Source organism: Myodes glareolus, chromosome 22, assembly GCF_982192425.1.
Source record: "Myodes glareolus chromosome 22, mMyoGla1.1, whole genome shotgun sequence".
Classification (NCBI taxonomy): Eukaryota; Metazoa; Chordata; class Mammalia; order Rodentia; family Cricetidae; genus Myodes; species Myodes glareolus.
In genome coordinates, this window is record NC_142047.1 from 37,464,619 (window position 1) to 37,470,618 (window position 6,000).

The 6,000-nt window shown below is 40.8% G+C and overlaps 1 pseudogene; it reads left to right on the forward strand.

Annotated features, from left to right (window-relative positions):
- The first annotated feature begins 5,206 nt into the window (after window positions 1-5,206).
- LOC125402320 (N(G),N(G)-dimethylarginine dimethylaminohydrolase 1 pseudogene) lies at window positions 5,207-6,000 on the forward strand (annotated as a pseudogene).

Below are 6,000 nucleotides of genomic sequence, written 5' to 3' on the forward strand. Positions count from 1 at the left end.
CATATGCCCCCAGTATGCTCCCTCTGAGTTTTATGACCTATTTTTAATAACCCATGGGCTGGTTAGTTTTTTGTCAGCTTGACACAAGCCAGGTCATCTGGGACGGGAGGACATCAACCGAGAAAATGGTTCCATCTGATTGACCTGAAGGCATGTCTGTGGTGGTATTTTCCTGATTTATGATTGATGTGGGCAGTGCTACCCCTGGGAAGGTGGGCCTGGGTTGTATAAGAAAGTCAGTCGTGCAAACTCGTAAGTTCCTCCATAGCTTCCCTTTCAGTTCCTGCTTCCAGATTCCGCCTTTGAATTCCTGCTGGCTTCCCTTCATGATGGACTGTGACTGGAATGTGTAATTCAAACAAACCCTTTCCTCCCCTAGTTATTTTTGGTCACCCTATGTTATCACGACAATAGAAGGCAAACTAGAACAACCAGTTAAGTCCAGTTAGTACTGCCTATAGCCATATGGGTGTAGGGCCATCCCTGGGATCATGGGTAACTCTCCAGGTGGCCACATCCTCAAAGACAAAATGAAACAAAACAACAAAATAAAAACGTCCTCCCTCAGCAACTGTCCACTGTCTGGATATTAATCTATCTGTTATCCCATTCAATTTCCCCCCCCCCTTTTTTGGCGAGATTCCTGAACCTACAAAATTTTCACCTCAACCCCGAACCCTATACCAGTTATAATCAACCACTAATTGATATCCCTAACCCTAAGGACAAACTTTGTTGGGAGAAGAGCCGTCATCTTTAAAATTACTTCCAGCTCTCATGGGGGTGATGTTCTTTCTATGGGATCCTATGAAAGTAAAATGATGGTTAAGTTCCAAGATTACTGTCTGGTAATATTTGCAAATAGTCTCTGAGTAATCTATGGAGTTTTCTGTAATTCTTATTTGGAGTTTTGGCCAGAACATTGTAAGAAGGTGCATCATTTCAGCTAACCAAGTTGGAATCTTCTTGAGCAGCTGGTACCCAAAACTGGTCTTATAGTAGTGCTCTCAGTATCATGACATCATATCAACCAGGCAGAGTCATTGTTGTCGGGCCCCCTCTTTATGGAAACTTCAAAGATTACTGAAGGAAAATCTATTGTTCATTATGGAAAACTTAAACATTATTCATATAGACATATATTCAATGAAAGATGTAATATAGACAAAAATAGGTATGGAGAAAAGTAAAATTTTTCCTAAAATCTTTCTTCTTTCTGTCCCATACCACATGGCTCCTGACATGAGACAGAAACTCTGAATTTTTCTTTTAACAACATGCTTGGATTTAGAGAAGGATAGCCATTGTCCAACATCAAAGCCAGCTTTGGTTTTTAAGTGAGTCTATTATTCTACTGGTTACTAGATATAAATATATATGTACAGAAAATGAAATTTTACCCTGCAGATGACCTGTCCACATAAGTCATACTTCTCTTTGCTTGGTGATCCTTTCTGGACAGTTATTCTTTCCTCTTTAGGCATCTAAACATTCAGGATCTCTTGACTTTTTGGAGAGTGTTATCCTGCAAAGTCAAGAACAGGAGCCTGCCTCAATCCTTATGAGGCTTTCTTACCACCTGCTTGAGTGTCACCTCTGTGGGTGAGCTGTCATTTCTGTCTCAAGAGGTTTCTCCTTTTCAAATTGAATCTTTATTAATTTTGATGTTATCCATAGCTTTTCTTCTCCTGTGGAAACAAGAGCAAAACCCCTTCCCCAACATAGCACATCTCCTGGTTTCCATTGTGAGGTCAACAAATGCTTAAGATATACAAGCTGGTTTAATTCAGAAGTTTTTACTATTATCCATTGTTTCTCTCTCTCTCTCTCTCTCTCTCTCTCTCTCTCTCTCTTCTCTCTCTCTCTCTCTCTCTCTCTCTCTCTCTCTCTCTCTCTCTCTCTTTCTCCTGCCATTGTTCCTTTCTCATTAGCATTGAGAAAATTCAAGGGTAATAAAGCATTATGCAATGTATTTCTGGGGGTATTTTCCATCCCTTTCTGTTTGTTTAACATATCCTTTATATCCTTTATAGTTCGATTTAATCTTTCTATAACTGCCTGACCTGTAGAATTGTTTGGCATACCTGTTATATACTTTATGTTATAATAAGCAGAAAATTGTTTCATTTTCTTAATATGTAAGATTTATTTGCATCAGTATAAAATGTATGGGCTCCAGTTATTGGTGTGTCATGTACAATCTGGGGAAGAATCCAAGTAGTTCTCTTTATAAGATTAATTTTATCGCTTTTGGGATAATTGCTATTAACCTCTCCTAAAAAATGAGCCCAAGCCCTTTGCCAGAGTTCATTGTCTTTTCATATTTTTTTAATTTTTCAGCAGTAAAAGGCACTAATTTAATTTAATTTCTTGTAAAGGTATAATGAAAAAAAACAATCTTTTAAATCAATAACTATAAGAGGTTATCCTTTTGATAATAGAGAAGGCAAAGGAATTCCAGATTGTAGTGGGTCCATAGAGCTCTTAGATCTGACACCATTCTCCATTTTCCAGATTTTTTTTCTAACAACAAATACAGGAGAATTCCAAGGGCTAGTTGATTCTTCAATATGGTGAACATCTAGTTGCTTCTGTACCAGCTGTTTCTAAAGCCTGCAGTTTCTCTTCTGTTAAAGGCTACTGTTTAACCCATATTGATTTTTCAGTTAACCATTTTAAAGGTAGGGCCTTTAGTACCTCTGAAGGTTTGCTAGTTGCTTTTTATTCTTGTACAGCCTGAATGGCTGGTGACCTTTGTTTAGTACCTTATAATATCCTTCCCAGAAACATGAGTTTTGGGGACTTCAGGAATGTTAATCTGGGTATTCCATTACTGCAGCAGTTCATGACTCCATAAATTCACTGTGATATCAGCTACATATGGCCTTGATCTTCCTCTATGTCCTTATGGCCCTATGCATTCAACCCATCTTGTGCTTTGTTTCACTTGAGATAGTGTTCCAATTCCTAAGAATTGAACGTCTGCTTCTTGAAGAGGCCAATTCAGATGCCAAGATTCTGGAGTAATAATAGTCACATCTGCACCTGTGTCCAGTAGTCCCTCAATTACAAATGTCATTTATATACACTCTTAGCTTTGGTCTTTGATCATTTGTAGAAACCTGCCAAAATATATGTTTCCTATTTCCTACTAGAGTTTTTGATTCATCCTCCAAGTCTATTCCATCATCCAGAACAGTATGGTTTTTTATAGTAGGCACTGGATTTTTTAATTTTCATGGTGAGACATGTTCTCCACAGTGACTGGGAATGACTGGACCACATTTGACATTGGGACCTGTGAGAAGCCCACTAAGGAGTTTCCCGATGGTATCAGGTTGCCTTGTGTGTCTTTTGTTGACCTACATTCATTGATCCAATGTCAGCCTTTGCCACATCTCCTACATAGTCCAGAAGATTGAGACCTTTTATTTTTGCCATTCCCAGAGGAGACATTGTTTCTAGGAATTCCTTGCCTACCGTTCCTTCTCAAATGTTCCATTCTACCACAATTAAAACATTTGGCATTTTGGTGTCTCCTCATACCAGTGAAAATTGTTTCTCCTATCCAAGTCTCAATATTATAGTCAAATGTCTCAACATTCATTGTATGCAGGATCTATTCATCCATTGGTGCTGATCTGACCTTTAAAGGCCCAAGTATCTTTTTGCACTCTAAGTTGGCATTTTCAAAAGTCAGAGATTCAATAAGTACTTGTTTAGCTTCTGGAACTGTTACTCCTATCTGTACAGCCCTAGTTAAACTTTGTAAAAAGTCACTAAAGGGTTCTGTCTGGCCCTGTTTAATCCTGTTATATGACTCAATTTTTTTCCTAGTTCTTGAATCCTGTCCCAAGCATTTAAGGCTTCTGTGTGGCATAGGGACAAGGTGTGTACATCATGGTCCTTTGGATCCATGTAATAGCCCTTGCCAAGAATTTGATCAAATCCTTTTGTTTTTCCCTGTTGTTCTAAATTTTTTGCCTCTTCTCACTATAGCACTTCAATAGCAGCTGTGGTCCAAATTCAAGGAGTGCTGAAACTAACTGAAGTCAATCATGTGGGGTAGCCTTATTGCTTGAAACCCACGTCTTCACCAGTTCCCTAACAAATGGTGAATGTAAGCCATAAGATACTATTGCTTGCTTAATTTCCTTTGGATCACCCATGCCTGTAGGTTTCCATTTACATTCTTTGAATCTTTTAGGTTATTTAGTACTAGATGGCTTCTCAGAGGAGATTACTGGATAAGTATCTAGAACTCTGGGTAGGTCATCCTTGACTCGAACACATACGGGTGAGGCTAAATCCAGTTCTTATACCATCTCTCCCTGCTCATCAATTCCGATAATTTCCTCAAATTGATTCAAATCTTTTTACCACTGTCTTTTGTAAAACCTAAATCTTCTGTCCTGTGTAAATTTCTAGTGCCCTCATTGATACGTTTAGCTTCTGGTTCTTATTCTGCTCATATGATTGCAAGGTACGAAATTTGTCCAGTAAAGATAACGGCTCATCCTTGGTCATTATTTGGATGGTGTGCATATTGCCTTCCTAGAGAGATACCCTATCCATTAACCTATCATAACTTTTTTAAAACAGATTTTGATTGTCAAATTCAAATTCAACAATATGAATTCTTTCAGATAACTTCTCAGCACCATTTGACATGGATTGAATTTTGTCTGGCAAATTAATCTTATCCTTTTCAATGGTATTAATTTTTTCAGTGGGCTGTTCACTACTAGTCTGTAAAAACTATCATTTCTAACTGTATCTCATTCTTGGCTATGTTATCAAACCATTTTTTAAGGATACAATATGAAAAACAAAGCTAATCCCCAAAATCAAATAAATGGATGAATAAGAAAAATCAGGACACCTAGGGACAGGGAGGGCATCAGAGGTGGGAAATCTCTAACCTCCTCATCCATACTGGCTGATCCAGGCAGAATTGCTGCTGATGCTGAGAGCGCAGGAGTAGGCCAACAGGTGCTGGGCCGGCAACCCGAGGTCTGGGCATGCTCAGTGGTGTAGGCAGGGTTCCTGCAGCAGCACATTTATTGGCTGTCAAGAGGAGCACCCCCCCACACACACACGCACACACCCTGCGCTTGCATACTCAGCCAGCCAGATTGCAGACTGGAAGCATGCTGCCCTTAGGAGGACCTGGCTGCTGGGTCAAATCTCTCTCTCCCTGTGAGCCATGACCAGCCTCAGCCACCCCGCCATCTTCGACCAGGCCACCCACGCAGTGGTGTGGGTGCTGTCTGAGTCCCTGTGTCACCACACGCTGAGGTGTTCCCAGGGTGAAGAGATAGATTTCGAGTGCCAGCCCCAGCTAGACAGCAAGCTGGGGCTGCAGGTGGTGCAGCTTCCGGCCAACGGCCTACGAGAACCTGCCCAACTACTGTTAGTGAAGGACTTGGCCAACAGCCCTCATCACCTGCCCTGAGGCGCCCAGCCGCAGGAAGGAGATTGGCATGATGAAAGAGGCAATGGAGAAACTTCAAGTCAACATCGTGAAGACAAAAGACAAAAGTGCAATCTTAGATGGTGGCAGAGAATTTTCTGTGGGCGTTTTGGAAAGGACAAACCAGCTAGGCGCTGAAATCTTGGCTGATACTTTTAAGGACCACACTGTCTCCACAGTCCCTGTGGCCAATTCTTTGCATCTGAAGAGTTTCTGCAGCAAAGCTGAACCCAACCTGATTGCATAGGGTCCAGTGAATCTGTGTAGAAGGCCCTCAAGAACATGCAGCAAATGAGGGACCATTGTTATGTCCAAGTCTCACTGTGCCACCAACTGTGTAGATCTAAATATCCCTAACAAAAGGCACATCTTACTGCACCGAACCCCAGAAGGGCACCCAGAAAGTGCAAAGGTTCATGAGACTGGAGGATCATCTACTGAACCCTGTGAGCAATTTGGAAATGGAAAAGGTGGATGGTTTACTCACCTGCTGTTCCATTTTTATTAACAAGAAGGTAGACTCCTGA